At 43.2% G+C, this 26454-nt stretch overlaps 1 protein-coding gene across 4 annotated transcripts in view; it reads left to right on the top strand.

The window, feature by feature from the left end:
• CMIP (c-Maf inducing protein) overlaps window positions 1–26454 on the top strand; it is a 172225-nt gene that overhangs the window by 22939 nt on the left and 122832 nt on the right. The window lies entirely within an intron of this gene.

Genomic DNA, 26454 nt, shown 5'->3' with positions numbered 1-26454 from the left:
GAAACAAACTGACTTTTTTTTTTTTTTTTTTACACCACTTTGAGACTGTAAACCTCTGCATCAGTGCTGAGTCTTAGCTGCAAGGTTTAAACACCTCGACCTGAAGCCCTGGTTCAGGGTCCATCCTTACCAATGGAAAGATTCCTGTTGACTTCGGTGGGCTTTGAGTCAGGTTCTGAGAGAAGGATAATTCATAAGCTCTCATTTTAATGTTATTAATTGGTGTTTCAATTGGTTAAGTTCACATGGATCTGGAGAAAAACGTTACTTGATCTGAGATGCCACCTTTGTGGCACAGGCTTGCAGTGCTGTCTCAAAAGTTTGCGCTGAAGGAGATTCTACCAGAAACAAATGCGTCCAGTGGAAGAGCCTTCCTTTCCATCATAGATCCAAGTCACTAGCATGCTCTCAGTCTGTAAGTTTGGAGTCTGTTTAGATTGACTTTCTTGTGGGGATTTGTATGTGGGGTTGCTTTTTTTTAAACTTTTAATATGAAATGCAGCTTTGACATTCAGACTGTCTGAAACAAAAACAGAGAAGTCTCAACATGAACAGAGAATATTTTTAAAGGACTTTATGGCTCTAAGTTCCTAACAGAGTCCAGATGTCTCCTATCTTTGCTCTTTCTGCAGCATTTTCTGGCTGCAGTGTATTTTGATTTTTGAACCCGGGCCAAGCTGTGTGCCAAGTCCTGAAATAAAGTAAATCAGTGAGTTGTTCTTGGACATTTCTCCTTAATCCAACCAACCCAAATCAAACTTGAGCTCTGACCTCAGGACTGCACATTCAAATATTTTCCTTTGCCTCCTCCATTTCAAAGTAGCAAAAGCAGGAGATTACCACTTTGCTGTTGTTAAATAGACAGCTTATACGACATTCATGCAGCTGAAGCAACTGTGTTCTTTGGGACCTGGTGCTTGTTAAAACACAGGCGACATCTGCTAGCTCCCTGTGGTGCTTCACCATGACTCCTGTCATGTGGGTCAGGGTGCATACTGAAAAAGGATGCATTTGAAGGCATGCATTTTATTGGGAATTAGGCAGGCACTGAAGGGGAATATTTTCCTAGTCATCTCACCTGAAAGAGTTAACTTGAGACATAGAGCTAATACCACCCCCCAGAACTCCAGTCAGGACTTGATCACAGGGCAGGCAGACTCTTTCCTGTGTGTTTGTGGTTTCTTATACAAACACTTACCTCCATGGCATCTAAGCACTCTGCTCCATTGAATTTGGCCTGTAATGCTATGATTTCACAGACCACCTCTCCTCCCATTATATAACATCCTTGTGACAGCAGCAACAATCACTTGTATTGCAGAATAATATGCATTAAGATGCTATTTTTTTAGGTGTATTTTCAGGTCTGTTTATAGCTGCTAGGAACAAAGAGAGCTAGCATATTGCCACTCTCTGTGGACAGCTATTCCCCCTTTGCTGCCCCCAGCACTTGGATATTACCTTCTTGGAAACTGGGTTCAAGTGCCTGAATTGGGGAAAATAATTGGCTTCTAGTCCCCTGTCAGAGGCTGACTCCCAAGTTTGCTGAAATTAGTATGTGAATTTTCTATTGACTTCAGTTGGCTTTTGACCAGGCTTGCATGTACATGTACTCATTTTCAATAGGGCAGTCTGGTCCTTGATAAGGGAGCAGATAGCCCTGGTGTAGAAGTCCAGCAGTGGGCAGTCAGCTAATGTGAGAACTAGCAGTTAAAACCCCAGAGAAATGGAAGGAACAGTTTGTGGTCAGGAGGTGGACTGGAATCCAGAAAAGTTTGCTACCAGGAGGGGCCATGGTATTGGGCCAGACCTAAAAGACCTCTCCCTAGCCAGAGAAGGGATACAAGTTTTTTTTTTGTTTTTTGTGGGGGGGTTTTTTGTTGTTGTTACTTCGGTGCCAGGACTGTGTCTTTGTTTAGAGGACTGGCTGAGGAGCTCCTGAGGAAGAAAAGCCAGTCTGCAAGGCAGCAGGAATACCACCTGGTTTACACCACTGACCATACATACCATGTCTTCTGGCGTGACAGACCATCTTCCATGCAGCAGGGGCCAAGGTTGGAAGGAATACAAGTACCCAGAGGTATTTAGGATACAGTTGCAATGACACTGGGGTTGGGATTTAAGAGCATGCTCTCTGGTCCTCTCTTGCTTCTCTGTGAGTTGGAGCAATGCTGAACACTTTTAAAATGCCCCCTTGGGGCTATTGACCAGTGCTTCCCCAGAATATAAAATCTAGATCAAAACTGACATTTGAAGCACCACAGGTTTTCATTGCAGTACAAAATGGCATCTAGTCTAAGTATCACACATGTAGACTGGAGTATGTAGTTTAGAAGGAACATAGCTGAAATTCTTGGCAATGGAGCTCTCTCTCTGCTTTACAGAGGGGTGATATTTAAGATAAGGGGAGTGGTGCTATTTGTCAGAAGTATGTATAGAGAAGGATACATAGCATTAAGTCTGGTTTTGGCAATAGTGAAGAGATCCTTTATTTCTTTTACATTGCAGTAGTGCTTCAGGACCTCAAGCAGGTCTGGGTCTCTTACTCTAGACACAATATAAGAAATAGCAAACTGTAGCCTCCAAGACTAGCTCAGCTAGTTATGTGTAGAGGAATATATTTGTATTTTTCAGGTAATACAGGTTTCCCTCACTTTATGCTGTATACCCGTTCTTGGAAAACCGTACGTAACTTGAATTTGCCTAAAGGGAACCTACTTTACAATGTAACAAATAGGGATATGTTCCAAGACCTCAACTGTACTGACCCCCCAGATCCATTTCTGCCACTTTTACACGACAATTTTGGTACTTGCCAACAGCAGCAGACACACAAGCACAGGGCAGTATCATAACGGGGATGGCAACTGCAGAAACGCGTCACAGACAATGAGGAGCACAGATCCACACAGGAGACTGTATTTTGGTGCGTGTCACTCCCACAATGCACCGCACAAAGCAGCTGACAGCTGGCTTCCACCACACTGATTGCATAAGAATGAATTTACCTTGCATATAACACATTTTTGGTATAAAAAGGGTCATTGCATAAGAGCAAATTTGCACATATGGAATCCGCATAAAGTGAGGGAAACCTGTATTGTAGTTAAATTGAGTTAATCATTCTGAGGCATTTTTGCTCACTATGTTTTAGCAGTTTGACATGCAATTATACAATTATTATGCAACAATGAATACCAGGGCTGTAGTAAATGAGACCGTTTAGAAAGAAATTCCATAAAATGTTGAAGGAGTGATCTCAATCCCAGTATATTTTTATAATTCTTTTGTCACTTACCAGGAGCATCTGCACATATGTGGTTTATTTTCCATGATTTTTGTGAATCCAGATCAAACGTAGCAGTGATACTGTGCTTGAAACTGATTTTTTGAGTATCGAGGACTCTGTGGCCTTCTTATTTGCCCCCTGAAATTGGGATGCTGGGCGTATATCTGTTGTGTGCGATAGGATCAGACAGCGTTGTGCTGAGAAATAGCAGTGCTCTAAGACAGTGACATTACAGTTCAGGAGGTAATGCAGAGTGGACTCGGCAAAGCATTCCCTGGTACCATAATTGACCATGTGCCATTATTGACCGTTATCCCCTAGCTTCTCTTTTCTGCACAGTCCAAAGACAGGTCTCCAGTTCTTCACCCATATTGGGCTGTGTAACTCTGTCGTAGTCTTGTCAGTTCAGATAGAAGCCAGTAAATGAGGATGTGAGGAAAATGCTGAGACTGGATGCTTAGAAAAGTGACTCTTAGTGGAGAGACATGGTTCCTGCCCTGATGGATCCATACAGTTTCCTCTAAAGAAGCATTCTTTCTTATACCCGTCTTCCACAGGTGAAAAACCATCACAGCTCCTTAGGAACCAGGCAATAAACTCAGCATAATATGTTGAATAGCATCTGTTAATATATTTCCCTCTTCAAACAGAGAGGCCTCCAGACTTTGTTTCAGGGAAGTACAAAGATGGGCCTTGTACCCTGTCCCAGAGGTTGGTGGACAGAGAGTCTCTTAGCCCAGTGGAAGATGAATTTGAGACCTGAGTTGTCCACCATGGGTATCCTATCTCTAATGTCGCGATGCAGGAGCTATGTCTGCAGAAGTCTTTGCAACAGCTGGCCTGGTGCATAAGGAGAAGAAAAGCCCCAATAACACAGTTTGTCTGGAAGTCAGCCTGCTTTATAAAGAGCAAGGGACCCATGTGCTCATTGTAAGTAAATGAGCAGCCCTGGTCTGTACCGGCAGCCATGTGGCCTTGAGGAACAGCATCATATGGAGAATATTACAGGAGCCCACCTCAGCTCCTGTGCGTCACTAATTGAACTGCACAGTACTATCAGTTATGGTGGCACCCTGATGGATCCCTTTCTGTTTCCCAGAGACCCAAATTCATGATGGATTATTTAATTACTTGACCAGCTGGGAGGAAAGAGTGGGGGCATTTTGCTCCAGTCTTTTGCTCTCCTGGCTAAGAACCCTTTTGAGCCTGCGTCTCAGTTTCATGGTGAGAAGAGGGCTGGGGTTGCCTTGCATTGTACCAGCATAGACTTCTTCAGATTGTAAAATGGGGGAGCCTTTCTCCACGTTGTTTCCCAGATGATGTAAACATGTCATCTGAATGTCCTAGTCCAGGGGTGTCAAACTCACCTAGGGCTCTGGGGTGGATCCAGACTTTGGGGCTCCTTGTGGGCTGGATTAAGCGCAGGATGTGAGGGCAGCTGCAGTGGCTGCCATGGTGGTGGCAGTGGGTCCAGTGTTGATGACGGTAGTGAGGGGAGCAGTGGCAGCAATGAATTTGGCGGGTGACTTCAGGAGTGGTAGTGACGAGCCAAGCTGGCTGCCAGCGGCCTTGACCAATGGAGCCAAAGCACCCTGGATTCTGCAGCTGCACAGAGAGACTCCACAGGCCAGATCTGACGCTCCTCTCCTGGGTTGAAAGGGTCGAGATAGAAATGCAGAAGAAAGGGCTTCCATTTGTGGGTGTGTATCTTGGAAATATAGGGAGAAGGTAACTGAAGATCTTAAGGCTTAATGTAAAAGGTTATGGATTTGGACTCAACTTCATGCAGAACAAGAATGAAGGAACTGAGTTTGAATACGAAAGACTGCTAGTGATGAGAGGAAAGCACATTTTTTAAGACTATGACTTCAGCAAGTGATGATAAGATCTAAGCCCTTGTACAGATCAGTGGCATAACTATCATGTCTCGTATTTGCTTAATTTTTCCCTCGTCTGCTATGAAGGCGGTAGGAAGCAGTTTTCATGCTTCCCTGGCAGCAAGATTTTTGAATGTGGGAAACCTGATAGCATGTCTACATAAATACCAGACTTTGGCCTGGTGCCCCTTCTGGTTTCCTTAAGGACTGGGAAGTGATGGGAAGAATGCATTTCTTGTGTATGTAGTCAGTGCAGTCGTAGTAAACTAACACTGATACCCGGCTTAGTCTACCCCAGCTCACTTAGCTGCTACACCATGTACAGGGGGTCATTGGCAAGCGAATGAGACACCACAGCTGGTTTTGTCTGCCTGGGGTTTCCAAGTTTAAAAAGAGAAACTAAAAGGCAGTTTAATGTTGCTTCATCCATGATGTGGAGGCTGGGGATGTTAGTCCTTGCTTTAGAGCCCAAATGTCACCTGAATGCTATGGGTGGCACAGGGCACGTGGCAGACTGGGGAGATGACAGGCAGCACAGCAACAGATTGGGTAGACAGCAGAGCAGTAAATCAGACAGGAAGCAGAAAGCAGAGCTGCAGGTCAGGCAGGGAGCATGGCAGGAGCAAACAGCAGAACATCAGGTGAGATAAGGAGCAGAAAGCAGAGCAGCTGATTGGGCAGGAGAAGGAGATGGGAATGGCACTTGAGAGGAGGGTACAGGGCTAATTTGGTATGCTTGCCAGAAAAGGTCGGCTCCCACTGATCTGCGTTATGCTCTCAGAGTCTGGTGTTAGCTGTCAATTATGTGCTTGTTTGTATCTCTTTCCCGCTTGACGTGGCATGATTGGCAGACTGTTAGCCATTATAAAGACACACCGTCAACCTGGGCCTTCCCCCTCCTCCCCCCCACCTCTATTTGTGCTAGCAGCAGCTGTCACAAGTAAATCCCCTTTAATGTTATATATTGAGTCCTGTTCAGTTTGGTATCTCATGTACAGAGAGAATGCACACGCATATGTTAAAAAGCTCTGCTATGGTCGTGTCAATGGGTTAGCTCGGAATGATGAGAGCCAGGGAATTTGGAGACTTTCTGCTGCAATTTTACCCTTGTAAAGTTGGTTTGACATGGTTTTATATGAAGCTTAGGGCAAATAAAAGTAATTTAAGTAAAATGGCAACAGCAAACCCCTCGGAAGTCCCAGTTCCTATAGCGGCCTAATGACTTACCAGCTGAATCTGTGAAGCCTGCCAAACTATAGCAAAATGGTTTGAATTATAGGAATATAAACAAAAATTGTTGGAGGCGATGAGTATGGAGCAGAGGCAGAAAGGCCTTTTGGATGTTCTGAGAGAACGCTCTGTTTTATTTGAACTGGAACCACCACGTTTATTTTGTAGGGGATGGTGGGGAGGGTTGCACCCTCGCTGTGGGTCGGTGCTAATTTCAGACAGCCTGTTGGCAAGCAGACGTAGTGGAGATGAAATTGTGTGCGTCAACCACCGTAAGAATGAAGATCCTAAAGAATCCACAGACAGCTTTTATGGCACCTGCCCTGCAACGTGCTGGCTGCCCTAAAATCTCACTGAGGGTGCTCAGTATGTTGTAGGATTGGAGTCAGACAGCCCTCAGTGTATGCAGCTGCGCAGTAAGGACTGAACTGGCATACACTTTGACTTTCACGGAGACTCTTCACGATAGCAACCCCTTATTGCACCCATAGGCTCCCACATGAGGGTAACATTGTGCATATGAGTAATCCCATAGCCCGTGTGATTGCAGGATTGCAGACATGTCTTTGGGAGTCTGTGCGTCAGGTTTTGGGCTGGAACGTCAGGCTTTGACCAGCTCTGAAGAAAACTTGCTTGTTGCGTAATTAAGGCATGTGCTGAAGAGAATTGTTGAAATGTTATAATTGTAAGGGGGTGGGTGCCTTTTGTTATCCTTGCCTTATAGAAGTATACCTTTAGCAAGCACATATCTAAAATAACATTTCTTTGCAAATATATGGGCAGTACAGAATATGTGATAGTGTGGGGTTGAATAAAAGCATTTTATTAGTACTAATTTAGATTAGCCCATTTGTGATCCAGCTATTGTTAACTCTTCTATATGATACATCCAGCATGCCGTCCCCACAGTGTATTTTTCCTAATTACTCAGTCCTTGTCACTGTAGCATCTAAGTGCCTCAGAAACATTAATCTCAGGGAGGTTTTGGGAGGATAAGGTGATCTAAGGCCAGCAGCATGTGACTAGGTTGTCTTGAGGTAAAAGCAGGGCAGAGCTACTGTGGTTTAGCTTCCATTTGCTGTGGAGTACGATAGTGCATGTGAGCGGTTGGGAGCACACATGTGAGCAGTTACTATGTAGCAGCAGACGCACAGTAAATCCCTGCCATAGTTTACATCATGGTAAATTGGTCACGATCCCATGCCCTAATTATCCCCTTTGTATGGATGGAGACCTGAGCCCTGCGTTTTGCCCCAGGTCATATAAAAAGTCTGGTAGACTCAGAAATTGAATCCATCTCTACTTGGGTCTCTCTGCTTTACTGAGGCTGAATGGGCTGCTGCTGTGATTAACTTGTTGAGCCTATTTTGATTTTTCACAACAAGAAAGTAGATACTTTTAAAAAAACAGAACAGATGCCATGGTATCAAGCGTGTGCAGGTATGTGTTACATAAACCTGATATATTATCTTTATTGAGGATCATGTCCACGGCAAGTATGGAGTCTTTTAATTTATTTTGTGTTTAAATAAAAAGCAGTTGACCAGCTCCTAAAAGAATATATTTTCCTATCTAACAGCCCAAAAAGTGTTCAGGGAATTTTACTGAATCTTTCCGTCAAAAAAAAAAAAAATGCAGTGTGTTTTTTTTCATAGATTTCATAGATTTCATAGACATTAGGGCTGGAAGGGACCTCGGGAGATCATCGAGTCCAGTCCCCTGCCCGAAGGGCAGGAAGTCAGCTGGGGTCATAGGATCCCAGCAAGATAAGCATCCAATTTACTCTTGAAGGTGTTCAATGTAGGTGCTTGAACCACCTCCGCTGGCAGACTGTTCCAGACCTTGGGGGCTCGGACAGTAAAGAAATTCTTCCTTATATCCAGCCTGAAACGGTCTTGCAGGAGTTTGTGATCGTTCGACCTCGTCATCCCTTGGGGCGCTCTGGTGAACAGATGCTCCCCCAGATCCTGGTGGTCACCCCGATAAACTTATAGGTGGCCATCAGATCACCCCTGAGCCTGCGCTTTTCCAGGCTAAAGAGTCCCCTGGCTCTCAGCCTGTCATCGTAAGATCTGTTTTCCTGACCTCTGATCATGCGCGTGGCTCTCCTCTGGACTCTCTCAAGCTTCTCCACATCCTTTTTGAATTGTGGAGCCCAAAACTGGACGCAGCACTCCAGCTGCGGCCTCACCAAGGCCGAGTACAAGGGGAGAATGACGTCCCGGGATTTGCTCGAGAAGCATCTATGGATGCACGCCAGCATTTTGGTCGCTTTATTAGCCGCAGCATCGCATTGCAGGCTCATGTTCATCTTGTGGTCAATGATGACCCCCAAGTCTCTTTCTTCTGTAGTGCTATCCAACGTAGCACTGCCGAGCCTATAAGGGTGCTGCAGGTTTTTCCTCCCAAGGTGGAGAACCTTGCATTTTTCGGTGTTAAACACCATGAGGTTCTCGTCTGCCCATTTGCTGAGCTTGTCCAGGTCAGCCTGGATCACCCGCCTATCTTCTGGCGTGGATGCTTTGCCCCAAAGTTTGGTGTCATTGGCGAACTTGGCCAGTTTTTTTTTTTTGAGAAATACTAATTCTTAACACTTCCTGACAGGTTTATACCTTTAAAACCCTGTACAAACATGAACTAATCGTAGCACTAACTATAATAAAGCGGAAAGTCAGGATCAGCTTATAACTATGGTGTCTCTTGTAGTCCTTTTCTTTTTGTTATTTTATGACTGAGAGAGAGAATTTCTGATTTTTCTGTGGTCTCATGGATATAAAACCAGAAAGCTTTTGTATGCCATTCATGAAATGTTCCCCAAGACGTTTTTTCAGTCCTGTGCAGGAATGTATAATAGAGGCTGTAGAAAAATAGGTCAGTACATATGTTGGAATCCGAGTCCACCTCTGAAGACTGCCGTGACACCCTGTTTCATGAAGCAGCCTCCCTATGTTACCAAGCTTCCTTGCTTGCTAGCTGTTTGCAGTCTCTTCATCTATGAAGCATACAGATGAGTTTGTATTACACAGTGGCTTTTCAGTTGCTCTGATTAGTGCTCAATTATTGATTCCTGAATGCTACTACCACACTAAATCTTTCTTAAACTTTATTAGCATTGTTGTGAACCACTTCCTAAGTAGCTCTGCTTTTCAGCTACTCAGTGAATAAACTGAAAATCATTAACAAAAGCTAATGGAAAAATTAGCAATAAGAAACGCCATATGTTCATCTGAAATGAAGTAGCAAGTAACACCTAAAATTAATTAAAGAATTAGAATATTTTTACAATTTGTTTACTTTGTGCATTAAGAACATCTTTCATTTAGTCAGTCTTGATATTTCCTATTTAGTGAATTGACTTCCTCTTTTGTTTGTGCGGCTCTGCTGCACAGTAGCTATGAAGCAATGAATTTTGGGAGGCAGTGGCTGAAGCCTTCTTAAAAAGAAGCCCCCCACCCTATTCTTTCCCTGTGGACCAGTGCTTCTTAACCTTTTTCTTACTGGGACCCATTTGCAGAGATCCATGGCCTGTCCCGACAAATACCACCTGGCCCTGCCAGTGCCTTATCCCCAGTCTGTTGCCCCCCCCCTCCTTCCAGGCCATGCTGGTGTCCCTCAGTCCTGACCTGCAGCTCCCTGCCTCCTCCGGCCCTGCCAGAGGGCCCCTCAGCTTTCCCCGTCCCACTCGGGCCAGAGCACAGTGGCTGCGGTGGTTCTGGCTCATGCAGGCGGCAGTGAAGTAAGTCTGGCTCCAGCAGGGAGGGAGCAGGAGGAGAGGCCTGTGGCACCCCCCATGCCCTGGGCTGGTGCTGGGGCTGCTGTGCTGCACCAGGCAACCTGGTCATGGCTCCTCCCATCCCCGAACAGCGTCTCCCGGCTGCGCCACCCCCTATGGTCACCGGCCCCGGTGATGCCAGCCCGGCCATGCACCCTTCCCCCCCTGCACCCTTCCCCCTCTAGAAGGACAGGCGCCTTCCTGTTGTGCTTCTGCCCTGCTGCAGCTCACAACCCTTTGAAATGTTCTTGCAACCTAATTTTGGGTCGTGACCCATGGGTTGAGAAAAGCTGCTATAGGCTAATTTCACTACAAGTAGGAAGCTCCCTGAACCCAGAATTGCGGTCTTTATATGGCAGTGTATTATTTAAAGAACTAAGAGCACTCATTCTTCACCCTGAATGGCCTTGTGGTCATTCAAAGTTTCTATATCTTCATCTGTCTCATTACTGCACCAAGCATCCTGGGACTGCACTAACAATGTTAAATGTATATAGTATAAATACACTGTCTGTTACTATGTGTTTGCACAATTTCAACACAATGAAGCCTTTAGATGCTTTTGCAATAGAAGTACGCTGCACTGTTAAAGTAAGTCATACTGTGCTGTGGTAGGGTGTCAAAATCCTTATTTTGGTGCATTGGAACTTCCCAATACTTAATTCCAGCTTTCACACAGACTCTTCTCTTACTCTGGAAAGAGGGAATGCCGTATCTCTCTGAGCCTCAGTTTCTCTAGCTGCAAAAATGGTGTTAAACAGTTCTGTATCCTTAGGCAGTTTACAGACATACATTAGTTAATATTTGCTAAGTGCTTTGAAGCAGCATGGTCTGAGGATATATGCTGTATAAAGTCAGGATAAATCATGCTCTTGCCAAAACTACTGTCATTAACTGCTCTGAGTTTGGGGAAAGAGTTGCTGCACATACTCTAACAGTTACTTTTAACAATCTCCTTTTAAGCAAACCCAACATCTTGGCGTCATTGCAATGAGCAGGTTGTAATGGCATAACTTTTTAAAACACTGTGGTTTATTATTTCCTACTAGCTACAACAGCCTTTTCTCTTTTCATCAAATCAGTTGATTAGTGAAATTCCACAGGGGCTGATGATAGTTCTTCAGCTCAGTGGATCTAGAGAATGACATTCTTGTTGTTAGTCTAGCAGAGGTCCCCCAAACATGCAAGTTACAGTAATTCAGCAACAAAAGAAAAGGAGAACCTAGAATCAGTGACGCATGTACAGAAATTCTACTTCCCATTCTTGGTGTCCTGGCTTTGGGTTTTGAGCACAGTAAGCAGCTTTACAGAAAAGAATGTCCTCTTTTAATAAAACTTAACTCCTTCTGCCCTGGTGGGTTGTGTTACTGTCTTGGATGTTTTGTGAGATTTCTTCATGTTTCTGTTGCCTTGATTTAGAAACCGTCTGCGGAGTTTTTTTACTAGGAGTGCACAGAGGGGCTATGATGCCTCCACCAGGGTCTGTTGTAGAAGTGATGCTTGCTGTCTCTAAACTTGCATACCCTGTCCTGAGACCGGCATTATGTATTCACCACTTCCCTTGGGGCTCAGCGAGGTGAAGATTAGTGACAGCGGGGAAGAACAGTCCAGTGGTTAAAATACAGGATTAGAGAGAACATAAAGTCTGAGCCCTGTTTAGCTAAATAAATCACACAAATCCTGCGTGCCTTAATTTTCCCATCTGTAAAATGGCAGTAAGAAAACCTGCTCTCTCAGGATACTGAGATACAATTTATAATATCTGATGAAGCATTTTTGGATTAAAAAAAACCTGTCACTGGAGAAAGAGCAAAATTGTATACTCTGAGGGTACAAGGTTTGGGAGGAGGAGGGGAGGAAAGATCATGAGTGAAGAGCTTTCAGTAGAGAAGGCAAAAAATTTTCATCTGTATGATTTTGGATTGGAACATTTTGATTTTTGCCAAAAAGTTTTGTTTTCTTTTTGTTGTTTGTTCTAATTGTCCTTTCATTTCAGGTTGGTTTGACCTGACTCAGACTTTTCATTTTCCTTTCCAATTCTATGTTTCTGTTTTCCTGAACTGACCTGGAATGTTTCAGTTTGCATTTGTTTAGCACAGTGTTGCCTTGCAGGAGTTGAAGTTTGGCATACTCTCTGTGGGGTTCAGGGAGGTCTAGTTCTTCCATGATGCAATGCAGATTCCCATTGACTAAATTGCGTGGCACATCATAAGTGTTGCATGGGAGAATCAGGGGAGAGCAACCTATGAGACAAAACAGTGACGTTAGATTCCCATGTTACGGGTCCTGTGAGACAATCCACCAATGTGGAAAAATGCAGTTTCATAACGAACTGATTTGAAACGAAGCGTTCCAGTTGTGTTGACATGTTCTGAGCATTTTGATATCAGGGATACCAAAATCATCTTTTCCAAAATTTTGGAATTTCCCTTGCCTGACATTGCCAGATTTTATCTTTTTATCCTGATTTGGGTGATAACAAATGTTGAAATTTGTTGGAATCTCCATATGGTAGAAATTCCATGTTTTGCTTCACCCTACCTTTAAGACAGTAATTTAGCCCGTGTGATTTTCCACACCCGATTTTTATGTTTGGAGGTGTTCACAATGGAAGAGCCTTTATTAAGGATGGCTTTAGCATTGTCCATAAGAATGGCTAAGACAATATGCTACTTCTCCATGTGAGCTAGAAATGTCCTGGTTTGTGTGCTCTGTGCTGCATTTTCCAGCAGCAAAGCAGTCCTGTTGCATGGGTTACTAATCAGGAATACCCCGGCTAATGCCATAGGGGAGAATCATCCTATTAAACTGTACCTTTTGTGTGATAATACTGGAGTTACAGCTTTCACTCCCTAAGGAAGAGCTGGAGAGTTAGCAGCTCAGCTTCCACTGACTTTCCAAGGGAACTGGGCATCTTGGCATGAAAATCCCAACATTTAAGATCACGTTGAGATGCCCTTTGATTTTAAAAAATGAAGGGGCTGGCTTTAATGGAGAGCCCCTTGGGGAATAGAAAGTTGGTGAACTGCATAGAATTTAGGGACTTGCAAGGAGATTTACACATGGATTAGAGTCTGGGATAATCTTTGCATCTGCTACAACAACCATTTTTAACAAGGGAAGGAGAGAGAGCCATGGGGAGCTGCAGGGAAAGAGGTTTTTTGAGATGATGCACTGTTGACTGTCTGGTTTCTACCATGAACTGACTGTAAAACAGTGTGTTCTTCCTTTCACCCCATTTAAAAATTCACGTGTGGTGCAATATCCTCATGGTGCAACTGGAGGATTGTTCTTTCCCAATTCATATATTCTTCTATAGGCTGAAGAGGACTGCGAGACAGACGCAAGGCCTCACCTTCTGAGGTGTTGTCTTCATCAAACAAATTGGGAAAAAAATAGACAGCAAGAAAGGTGTGTGTGTGTGTGCGCGCGCGCGCAAGTCAGAGGGGAAGCAGTTAGTGATGTTAGACAAGTCCTGTTTGGTAAGTCTTAGTCCTCCACTGTGCAAACCATTGTGTGGTGGTGACAAGAAGTTTGTTACAGGATTCAGGAAATGAACTTGCGCTGAGACACTAGTTCTCTTCTCCCCTGCCAGGTTCTTTCCCACTGGAATTAAAATTTCATAAGGGATGTTGAAAGGATTGAAATGGAGTAGGAAATGAGAGAGTTGTTAAGTTTTGTATTTCTCAAATACTGCTCTAGATGTATTTCAGGCTTTAATTAAAGGTCCTTCTGTTAGGGCAAGCATTAGATAAATGGCCTCATTATCATGTCACATTGTTGATTTCTACAGTTACCTCCCAATATACCCAGGTGCCTGTCTAGAAAAATGCTAGGCAGAAAAGAAATGCATTCGGGCTTTACTTTCTCTTCTCCCCAAGCCCATTGAACTACGTTGTCTTACAGACCTTTCAGTATAATTTTGGAATACAGCAACAGTCATAATTACCAACAGGATCACACTGAATGATATCAAACTCAGATGAACCTATCAGGGGAAAAATGTATTTCTGCAGTACAGTTTATATTAAGTAAGGTTCCATGTCTCATAAAGGGCCTTTTATATACAATACATGTTATATAATCCATGCTGGATTTAAGTGGGAAATGTAATTTTCGTTCTCAAACAATAGAGAAATAAAATAATTAGCTGAATGCATGGGAAGAAGAGCTTGCCAAGCTAAGCTGAGGTGCACATATGTAAGGATAGTGTCAAGTGCCTTTTCTTTGAGTGCCTGTTCAACCTTCTACTAAATACCTCAGATCTCACTGGGATGCGATGGAAGTTGATATATTCAACCCTTTGGCAGGCAGTACTCAGGGCCTCACAGAATTAGGCCCGAATGTACTGTGGTGCAGCTCAATGTGCAAGTTTAGATGGATTAGGTTGAGGTGTCTAATGCAGAAGATGAACCCTGGCTGTGTTCACCTGACTACAGGTTTGGTGACCCTTTTCTTGCCTGCCAGGGGCAGGGTGTCAGACTAGATGGCCCACTGAAGTCCCTTCTGACCCTTGAATCTATGAACTGTTCTGAGAGCGCTGCTTGTCTGGCATGGAAGGGCCAAAGAAAGCCTTGACTAAATTTAGATGGAGTCTCACAAGACTAACCTTTTAAAGGTCTTGTTTCAGGCATCTGGTGTGTCTCATGGGCATTTAATTTTTTTAAAGTACGGTGGTGTTTATCTAAAACAGCCTGATCATAAGCCACTGAACAAAGGTTAGAAACCTGTTTGACTGATTTGTTGAAGAAGGCTTTGAAAACTGCTGATATCAGGTAGCATATGAGGCATAGGACCATGTTACACTTTTTCTAAGTCAGAAGTGACAGGAAGTCTGAAAGAAAGACACCTCTTTCACTCTTACCTCGTAGAGGGTGATGAAAAGATGACTTTCTGGTAGCTTATTAGGGATTGCTGAAATGAAGCATTCTTTTCTGTGGCAATGCGTCAAAGCCCATCGCAGTGATTTTTGCATGGATTTCACTCCAGGTTTAAGCTAATTGCTGCAGTACATTTTCTTTCTGAGACTAAACTGATTTCTGAGGACACAATTATTTCTCTACAGCTTACCAAACTGACCTTTCTTAAGTTAATGGACCAGGTGTTTTACGCTCATTGGAGAAGAAATGTTTGCTTGTTTTTCACCCTGGCAATTAAAAGATCCAAAGTGATCAGGAAATGGCCCTGTGGAAAAGATTCCATCTGACTAGATGGAAAAGAAGCCTGATAGGTGGATGTTATTTTGACTAGTGGCCTTAATTAAGTTTTACATTGCCTCTACTTTTAAACAGTAATGCATTGTAAGTGGTAACTTAAGAGCAGAGAACCTACCTACCCCCATTGATTCTGTGTCGTCAGTGGCTGCATAGGTTAGTTACCAGTCACCAAGCCAAAGATCACTGCAAAGCTCCTACTAAGCAGCTTTCTACCTCCCTGCTTTGTCCAAGGGAGTTTCGCTCCAGAGGCACTGAGCTGTGCCCGATAAAAACAAAAGCAAAGGAGAAGCTAGAGGAGGATCTGTTGACAGCCCTGACAGAGATCAAATTCCTAGCCCAGCCATGGGATTCTTAAGAGGGGGCTGCTTAAACAGAGCTGTCCTTTGATTAATTGGAGATAGGGTAACACCTTCAGACGTCAGAGCTGTATTCGAGCTTGGAATTAGACTCTAAGGGTCAAAGAGATGAGATGCTTAAGGGAAATGAAATCCTCATTTCCCTCCCCCGCCTTTGGCTGTTGTGCAGACTAGCAAGGCCGACTCATGCACTTTCATTTTAAGCTGGCTCTTGCCCTGCTGTGAGCTGATGGTAGAAACCTGCTGCAGAACTGGCCATCTGTCTTCATTTCTCTGCATCTTGTAGCTTGGGTAGTTTCAAAATCAAACTTTTTTTTTTCTCCCCGTTTTCTCACTTATTGGGAGCTGGTCAAGAGTCTGGAGCTGTGTCATTTGCTCTAGTACCCGTTAAGATTTGGATGTTTATTTTTGTCTCTAATATTTGCAAGCTTTTCAGAGTACACATTCTTGTGAGCTGTTACTGAGCATTGTTTATCTTCCTGGATGGCAGGTATTTTCCATGTCTGTTTGCAGGAAGAGCTGTAAAAAATGTCCGTTGGAAAGGCAAAGTTCAGTGTCCTTCACACCCTGTTGAAGGATGTAACAGGGTGTCTAAAGATGCAATCCATGCTGTAAGTGTAAGGGCAGATGGAAGAAAAAACCCAAAATATTTTCTTGATATGATTTTTAGTTATCAATTCTGCTGCTTTCTGTTCGTGCCAGCTGGCCAGATTGGAAAGAAGCCATCTCACCTGTGTTAAGATTTACTTTGTTTAGTGAAAAGGCCCCTGTGAAGTGGGGGAGCACCAGGTTTTGTTGTTATATCATTGGTCTGTGGCTCTTTTGCATGGTTTCATTGCAGAGAATAAGGAACACAGCTGTAATAATTCTGTCTGTTTCCTGCTAAAGTCTGGAAGCTTATCTTTCATTTTCCAGATCTTGCCAGATCAGGCTAAAAAAAAAGTCAGGCACAATTTGTTGTTGCTATGTTCAATCCTAAAGCTTTTCCTATAGGTTGGTACAGTTGGGGGAAGCAAAAGGCCTGCAGTGGGCATTTTTAATTAATTAATTTCATTTAATTTTATTAGTAAAGATATGACCTGGTGAAGAATATCTTGCATTCGGAAGTTTGTCTATCTGTATCCCAACTATGCAGTTTTTCAATAAAAGACACCCTAAGAAATGCTCGCCCCTCTCATTAGTAAAGAAAAAACATTTTAAGTTGACAGTGTTAAGAAGCAGATTTGAACAGTGTTAGAATCTGCTTTTTAACAAGGGGGTTTGTGCTGATGGGAGTTGACAAGAGTTTCTAAGGAAATGGGTGAAGGAGATACAGAACATTTTCACCGTTAGTTCACTGGTTCAAATCCTGTCCGGCCTGGTCATGACCAGAAGCTGCTGTTGTGTGAAGGTTTCTCAATAGCTTTTGTGAAATTTTTTTGGGGGGATTATATAATCCAATTCAAGGTGCTCAGATCAGGGACCTCCCCAAAATCGGTACCCTTCACTGTTTGTCCCAAAAGGGAAGTTAGCTAGGGCTGCATGAAGCTTTGGTCCCTGATTCAATTTAGTGCAGATTCAGGCCAAATCTCCCAATCCAGTTTGAATCGGGAGACCCTTTTAATCTCTCCGAATCAAATCAGAACCCCCTGAATTGATTTGGAAAGATTTGGTGATTATAGACACAGCTTCTGAGTCTGCCAGGGAGCTTGCAGGGGGAGGCCTCTGTACTCCCACACAGCTTGTCGACTGGTGCCTCCTGGGTCTGGGGGGCACCCAGGGTCCCCTGTGGTTGGTTGCCGACCAATGCAGTGCAATGCAATGCAATGCAATGCAATGCTCCATCCACCCCAGCATTGCAGTGTTCACAAGCCACACCTGGTACCTTGAGGTATGTAGAAAAAACATTTAAAGCTGTGTCTATGTCTGAATAAGCATCGAATCTTCAGTTTCAGATTTAGCTGAATCGAACTGGGGACAGTGATCTGAATCAACAAATCAAACCACTGTCCCCGATTTAGGCCAACTCCGAATCTAATATGGCCTGTTTTGTGCACCCCTAAAATTAGCAATTGAACAGCCCTGGCAACTGGTGTAAAGGGGATCTCTTCAGGACAGGGCTGAGGCAGGTTGGACCAAAAGAAATCTCATGAGGTTCAATAAAGACAAGTGCAAAGTCCTACACTTAGGACAGAACAATCCCATTTACCACTATAGGCTGGGGACTGCCTGGCTAAGGAAAAGGACCTGGGGGTTACAGTGGACAGTAAGCTGAATATGAGCCAGTAGTGTGCCCTTGTTGCAAAGAAGGCTAATGGCATCCTGGGCTGCATTAGTAGGAGCATTGCCAGCAGTTCAAGGGAAGTAATCGTCCCAGATCTGTGCACTCACAGTGGGCATGGGGCTGCAGCTTGACCCAACTGGATTTGTGCGGCCTAGCAGGCAGGGCTGGTGCAAGATGGCAGAGCAGGGCGGAAAGACTGTGAGAGGAGTAATGGATGGGGAGGGGAGGGGGAGAGGAAACCACACTGCCCTCGCTGCCTCCTGCCACCACCGCTCCCCACAGGCTGTGGCTCTACTCTGGAGGGGTGGTGGGGAGTGGCAGTGGCCAGGCCATGATCGTGGGGTAGAGCTGCAGCCTGGTGCACAGGCAGTGGGAGGAGGTGAGGGCAGTGCTCTCTCATCTGTTACTTCTCATGCTGCTGGAGGCATGGCTGGTGTGGAGGTCCTGGCAGCTGTGGCAGTGGCAGCAGTGAGTCTCAGTGCTCAGCTGTGGGTCTTATACGCTGGGCCACGAGGGTGGCTTCTGCCCGTGGTGGTCTGCCCAGGCTGCAGTCCCATGCCTGCTGTGGGCGTGTACCCTTGCCCCTCACCCCACAGTCCTGCCCACCTGCCCAACCCACTGGGGCCTGGTGCCTGGGGGTGGGGAGTGAGTGGTTGGCAGTGAGGGGCTGGGGAGCTGCAAGTCAGGAGTGAGGGGCACTGGCAACTCACAATGATGAATGTCACTTGGGAGTAATGGAGAGCCACGTGTTGATATTGCTATTAAAGATTTCCTGTTGATGTTGATTTCTGTCTTTAAAATTAAGACTGTTGAGCTGCTTTAACTTGTAGTGTGTAATAAGTATATTGGGGCCAAAATACTTGTGTGTTTTCTACTTAAACTATTTACTGGGTTGGGGACCTGGTCATCAATAGGTTTACAAATGGGTCCTGGTAAAAAAAAAAGTTTAAGAACCACTAGACTAGATGACCTCCTTCTAACCCTAATTTTCTGTGATTCTGCATAGGGCAGGGTGGCAGGGAAGGGCTGTCAGCTCTGTATTTTATTCCTTGAGGATGAGAGGGGGGGGCAGCTTTTTAAATCAGTCCATGCCTCCATTCGCTCAGAAGAGATGCTTCATTTCACTTTAATGGTACAGTTTGTCCCCTTCAGTTCTGGTGAATCCTATGGAAAATTGATACTGAGTGTATGCAACTCTGTTTGTCAGTTTACCTGGATTTCTTATTAACCCAGCAGCATCATGTGGCAAAGTGAGCTGTTAGGGAAATGAACTTAAACATTCATTTTGATTGGGACACAAGGAAATAGTAAAAGAAAAACAAGAAAAGTAATTACAAACACTATTGGAAAAGTTCTACCAAACCCATGCTAAAAAGAGCTGTCTCAGCATCGTAGGAAGCTAGAATCCAGATATGTCTTTCTGCAATCCTGATTAACGAGTTACCTGCCTGAAAAAAACCCAAACTGTACTAGCTTCCCTTCCAAAGGACAAGGACTGTACTAGCTTCCCTTCCAAGGATTTGCACTTGCATATCTTCACTGAAGTTGGTGCTTTGCTCATATACCTCAGCTGAGGATCAGACCATTCACCTATTATTTTTACTATTTCTGTCTTGCAGGAATTGTGTGGGTTTTTGAGCTGCACATTGTATCCACTGTAAGGGGACATGAATGTTTACTGTGTTGGAGTAGTTTTTATAAGAAAGCATTCATAAGAGACCTCCCAATCAGTAGTCTGAATTTTTATGTAGTTTATGGTCTGTCAGATTCAAACATTTAATATTGCCTAGAACATCTCATTCAAGTGACCAAGAAAAATCACTTGCTTAGTGCGGTGACATTTTACTCTGTACTTTGGGATATTTCAGAATGGAGTTTTAAGAAAAGCATTTGTACAGTCAGGGCAAAATCTCTGGTATAGGTTTCATACTTAGGTTAATAGAATGAATGGGAATCAGGTTAGGTTAGCAAACAGCTGTGAATTGGAGCTTTCTTGGATTGAATTTGGCCTCCTTGTTCTCGTTGCAAACCAGGGGAATTTACTGCAACAGGTTTTTTTGGTTGGTTTGTTGTTTTGTTTTGTTTTGTTTTTTAAACGAAGCTGATCCTGGTGGGAAACCTATATAGAAAAGGATCTGATTTGAGAACCTAGGCTGAGGGAGCGGGGGAGGGGAAACCCATGGAAAAAGCACTTCTAGTGCATGCAGAAGGCTCCATATGGTAATGTCCTCTTTACAGAAGTAATTATGCAAAAACACATGCCAAGAACAACATGGTTTAGGAATTTGAGTCATTACCAAAGCATAATGACCAAAGTTTGAACTCGGCGTGCAACTGAGAGGACATTTAAAACAATTAGGTATTTAAATGGTGGGACATAAAATGGCAGTTCAGGTGTAGTTACACCTAGCGAAAGGCCTTTCACCTTTTTGAAAGTTGTAAACCCACCAGTTTATGGAGCTCATGCAAGATAAACACTTCCTTGTTACACATGTTTAAAAATGTGTCCTCTGCTGTGTCTGGGGCTATGCAGCCTATTTACATTTCTTCCCTCCTGACTGAAACTGGGTTTGAAAGAGGAGGAAATAAGCAGAAAATGAGGCTTTAAGCAGTGCAACAGTCACGGTGTATTGCCTTTGATAGAACTAGCAGGTTACTTATTGAGAGAGAATTATATTTTTCTGTCATTGTTTTACAGAGGAGGAAACTTTGGTCTCTGGGTTTCGGGGGGTGGGGGTCATTTTGCTTTTTTTGTTAGTTTGTTTTTTTAAAGGTGTATCACAATTTTGCGCTGGTATTTCTTAACCAGGTAAGATTGTTTAGCCCAGGGTTTTGGTGGTTGTTTCTTCTACTACAAGCTTCTTTAGACTGGCCTAAAAATAAGCCTCAAGTGGTTGCCCTTTTGGATCATTACTTATAAAAAATGTGTAGTACTGCACAGTTACCATAGAAATCGCATCCTGCGTGGCTGCTATGGTAACAAGTCGCAATGACATGGAGACAGAATTTTTTTTAAAGTCTTCCTTTATCTGTGTTCCAGCTTTGTAAGTGGGGCAAGGGTTTGGATTTGCATAAATTAACAAGACTCTTATGCCTTTCTGCAAGATGTACACAGGGGTGATCCCTTTTTAAGACTAAGACAATTAAATGTCCAGCAACTCAGGTGACAAATCAGACTGTATTTGGGCTACAGGTCAATCTTAGAACTGGTATTTTTATATACCAAGAGACTTCCTGGGCAGGTGGGTTGGCTTTCTTCAGTATTGTTATTTGTTTATCATTATTATTTGGCTGCCATGATGCGTTTTATGTTGAACTAGTACAATAATGGTCTGCCTATGTCCTTAGATCAACATGGCTACAGCCCTCCAATAACTGAGTAATATAAAGTAGTCCCAGATCCAAGAAATAGCACCTCTGTATGCCTCAGAGCCCAGCGAGTTTTTGCAGCAGGGTTACCAGACTGGACCACAGGTGAGCGCATTTCATCCATGTACTGTATTTTGTTGCATACAACACACCATGGAATATAAAACACACTTTGCTCTTAAAAGGCAGAATGGAAAAAAAAGAAAACAAAAGGGTCTTTCCTTGTAGTAAATAACTAAATAGCAGCATCTGGGGAGCAGAACCTGCTCATTGTTTTGATCCCTGTGAATGATGTATAGATTTTACTTTTTACTTCTGTTCCCTTTTGCAGCAGAAATCATTATTACCATATTTCTCATATAGAACACGAACTACAATTGACAGCAGCTGTTTTTTGAGGAAAAGTGTGTATTTGTATGTAAGAAAGTGTGTGTGTGTGTGTGTGTGTGTATGTATGTATGTATGTATATATAAATAATTTTTTTGCAATGTGGCTGTGTCCATGAGCCCCAGTGCTAGGCCAAGAGCCCATTGTGATAGGTGTATGAACACAGAAGGAGGAAGCCTTTGCCCCCAAAAGGTTTACATTCTAAGTAATCAGGTATGTAACTGATGCACAGATGTTTAGGCAATCAAACCTAGCATTGGAAACGATAGACAAAAAGTCTTTTTGGATAAGGTGTGGGCACAGGATTACTAAACATCTGTGCGTGCTAAGCATTTTTTTGCACTTTGTCAGTTCTCAGATAACGTTCCAGAATGGGGGTCATGGGTACCAGAGTGCACAGTAACATAGCAACCATCACAAACGTTACCTCGCTGCTTATTTTTACCTCTTCATAAGCAAGAATTCAGATCCCAGATCTTATCTTTTAGGCTGCTGTGGCTCATTAACTAATATGATTCAGATGTCAAATGAACACAGCTAGTCTGCTGTCGGAGATCTCTTAGCTTGTGTGCTTTTAAGTTCCACTCGCAAGCTCTCGCAGTATTGAGGTATTAGTGACAAAAACATTTTGTGCATCGTTTCCTATTTTAATATAAGGTATCTCGTGTATTGGTAGCAACTTCACTACCCAGCATATAGTGTACTGTTTAAAGAGACCATGTTGCCATTGGAATGCCTTGGAAAGACCTACTCTGTTGTACAACAAAAACAATACACATCTCTGAAGCTAATTTCAAGGGTCTCATCCCTTATTTTTCCATATAATTTCTGGAACTGAACGGTCTTTTAACTGGGGAATTGAAATGCTGGCAACATTGGTCGACAAAGGAAAGGATACAGTTCTGGTAGAGTAAACGAGAGTAAAAGAAGAAAAAGATCTTTTCTAAACATAAGAATTCGTAGTAATTTTTATGAAGTTTTAAGTCTCAAACAGAATAACCCACCCCCATTTTAAATGAATTATTCCATACTAAACACCCCTAGGAGATACGTGAAAGGAGCAACCCCAGTGCTATTACCTTGTTAAACTCTTTCTATAGCGGCAGCCTATTCTTTTATGACTGTTTGGCATGGGATTTTTTTAAACGTGTGATATATGGTACTTCAGAGAAACTGACTTTGCGATGTGTCTGACACTACATGAAAAATCAGGGTCTTGGAGATCTCATCTAGTGAAATTCTAGTCATTTTGAAAGATCTAATTTCTTGTGGTCTGTTTTTTACAATCTTTCCCCTCCCCCAATATAATTTGATTTTATCGCATACCTTGGAGTACTGCTAAGAGCCATTTAAATTATTTCCACTCTCAAAAAATAAATCTATGTATGTTACCTCTGCCTTGCTTTTACTTGGCTTGTGAGATCACATCACTTGGATTTCTGAGGAAGCTGGCTGGATAAGCTCAGGCCACAGGGGTCACTACTGAGAAGCTCTAGGGCTTATGCAAGGTTTTTCTGTGCTTAGAAGTGTGGAGTTTTTGAATCTTGGACATCTGTCTCTGCAGCTCTGGCTTGCTTTATATTAGAATTTTCTGAGGCAGTAATATATGAAGGTTTATTTTGTTGCTCATTGCCACAGTCTAAGGACCTGCTTCCCTCCCACTTTTTAAACACTGAAGTGGACTCAGGCATCTTAAGTGTGTCCCTATTTCATTCTAAGTCCATCCCTGAAAAAAATATTAATTCACCTGTTTTAGTAATATTCCATTATCTGGGACTTAAGTCTAGGTCACAAGAATGAACCAAGGAAGAGTAAGTCCACTTCTTTTCTTTAATTGCTTTTCAGGGACTTCAGTAGCAGCAGCAGTAGATGTCACTTAGGTGCCTAGGTCCAATTAGGCACCTAATAGATGAAATAGGATCTGGCTGTCAGTGTCTTAAGTGCAAGGGGCAGATTTCAGGTGAAGTGACTTGCTCCAGATCACAAAGCAGAAATTCAGCAGAGTGCAGACTTCCCAAACCCTTTTCTGGCATCCTGCTTACTGGAACATGCCATCTCCTTCTGGGTGGTAAACTGATTTCCTGCTTCTCAAGCCTTTTCAAGACATTGCAAGAATACCAGGCCAGTTGTCTTTTATAGAGCAACTAGAGGGGGAGAGAGGAGAATAATCTGCTGGTTAGGCCACCTGCCTGGAATGCGAAAGGCACAGGTTCAGGTCCCTGCGCTGAATTAGGCAGATGCTGAAGTTGGGTCCCTGACCACTGGGTCAGATGGCCTGTATCTCTCTGGCCAATTAAATGTCATTGTTTATACAAACAGAAGAGCTCCAGCAGATTGGGATTGACAAGCCTACCACCAAACATCCAACAGCTTGGTGGTGAGGATGCTCGCCAGCAGTGTGAGTGACCAGGCTCAAGACCCACTTCTAGCCAACAGGGAATTTGCTGCACACTGATCTAGGGTGCGACTATACTGCACTGGCATTGTGTTAGCACTAACATCTTGTGTGTTAATAGTACCTTAGATTTTGCAGACTTCCAGTTCTCTTGCTTTCATTCCCTTTTTTTTGAGAGGGGGTGAAAATGTGAACAAGGGTTGTTTTGCAGACTGTTAAAAATCAGGATTATTCTTTATTTTAAAAAAATGTTGCAAGCAGTTCTGAAGTAAAAACCCATGGGTCGCCGTGGTTTTCCTTCATGGTTTGTAACAAGATCCAAAGATGAGTGGAGAGGATAGAACAGAGGTAAAATCCTCAGGCAAGCACAAATGTTGTACAGGAAGGAAAGGGGGAAATTCAAGGGTGTACGGGTCTGCTTTTCAAAATCAGTCTTCTTCCAGTAAAACACTTGCCAAATTCTTGGTCCAGATGGAGCCCTGACAGTAATTACTAATACAGATGGTATTCTTTGCGGTACCCTGTGCATAGCCATTCTTGAAGAGTGGTTTGGATGTCATAACTGTTCCCTATCATTTCTAGGCATAGCATAACATGGATGAGAAGAATTATTGTTCGGTATTGTAGTGGGTTTTGGGCCCTTGTAGTGCTGATAGGGCTCTTGACAATTAAAGTTTACATTTTTTTTTATGCTAACTGCCTGAGGGAGACACTAGCAGCAGTGAAAGGCAAATGACCCACTGGATCAATGGGTGAATTCAAGGGGTGGATCTAGTGGGGGTGCAGTGCTGTGGCAGCATCCTCCCCCTTTTGACTTTGGTGGTCTCCACTGCTGTTCGCATCCAGTAATATGGGGGAGCACCATTCCAGCACCCCGTCCAGGAGCCCTGGGCACCAAGGTGCTGGAATGGGGGTAGGAGATGAATTGCTCTCCCTCCCCTGTGCACCTTCTTTGGAGCAGCTCTGGCAGCCAGATGTCAGACGGGTGCTGGTCACAAGGCTGCTGACATCTAAAGATACAGGATCCTTACATGTATGGGCCAGTCCCTTATCTGGAGGTGAGGCACATTTCTAGGTGATGCTTCTGTCTGTTGGCAAACACGACAGATCAGTTTCTGGTGATAACAGGACAGCACCTTTGATCTGTAAATACCCTTTTTGGTCAAATTTACCTTATGAAATGAAACATTTGTCCTAGACTTACCCAGTTGTTACATTGAGAAATTGAGTGTTATTAACATATATTTATGAATGATGCAATATACTTAAGAACAGATCAGTATAAATAAGAACAGATCAAAAGTAGTGAAGTTAAATCTAAAATGGGACAATGAAAATAAGTGTGTTTATAAAGATTTCTGGGCACAGCAAAAGCCCATTGTTTGTAACTACTTATGGCAGCTTGTTGTACAACTCCTGCTAAAGCTGATGCTCTGAACATGGTGGACAAAGGTTTGTGAGGATTTTTGCATACATGAAAACTTATCCCTACGCATCTTGCTGTGTGATATTTCAAACTTTCCCACTGTTGTGTCCTACAAATATAGCTGGTGTGCTCCTTTCCCACACTGAATCCTGGTCTCTCCCATTAAACTTCCTATTCTAATTAACTTTAGGGGTGGGCCTGAACCCAGACAGCAGTGAACTTTGTGAATGGCTTCCAAAATCAGGATTCAGCATGGATGTTTGTAGCTGCAACTCATCACTGGTGTCATTTAAAGTAAAAATGATTTTAGAATAAAATATCAGGCATAGTAAAAGGTGCCCCCAATCTGACCGGTTTATGCAAGTGAGTAATACCTCTGAAGTCAGTGGGGCTACTTGTATGCATAAAATTATCAGGGCCTATTTTAGAAACCATGTGTCTCTTCTTTTAGAGTTGATTTTCTGAAGCTTTTGCCCAGTGATCTGTTCTGTGTTTAATGTGGGTTGTCAGAAAGTTCTTTCCTAACACTCCCTCAGATTGTAGATTTTAAGCCTACCCAGGGTGTCTGATATCGGGATTTCACAGTGCAGAAACTGTTTTTTTTAGTTATCACATCTTAAATTATCTCCTGTTCCTTGGTATAAAAGTACAGATGTGATAGTTGCAATAGCAGTAGACCACACAGTTTTTAGCATTAGATTAGGGTTGTTTTTTTAAAAATCTAATCTCTTCTTTTTATTCATTTTTTCCATTTGGAAACTTGTCCCATGGGAAACAACAATGTCTGTTTTTTGCAGTGGAAAGGATATCTGTTGTTGATCGGATCACTAACATCGCTTTATTATGGGATTTGTGCAGAAGAAAAACCAAAGT

This window comes from Crocodylus siamensis, chromosome 9 (assembly GCF_052110815.1).
Source record: "Crocodylus siamensis isolate JL-2025a chromosome 9, ASM5211081v1, whole genome shotgun sequence".
Lineage (NCBI taxonomy): Eukaryota > Metazoa > Chordata > Crocodylia > Crocodylidae > Crocodylus > Crocodylus siamensis.
Note: the sequence above shows the minus strand (reverse complement) of the source record. Positions and strands in the feature narration are given on the sequence as shown.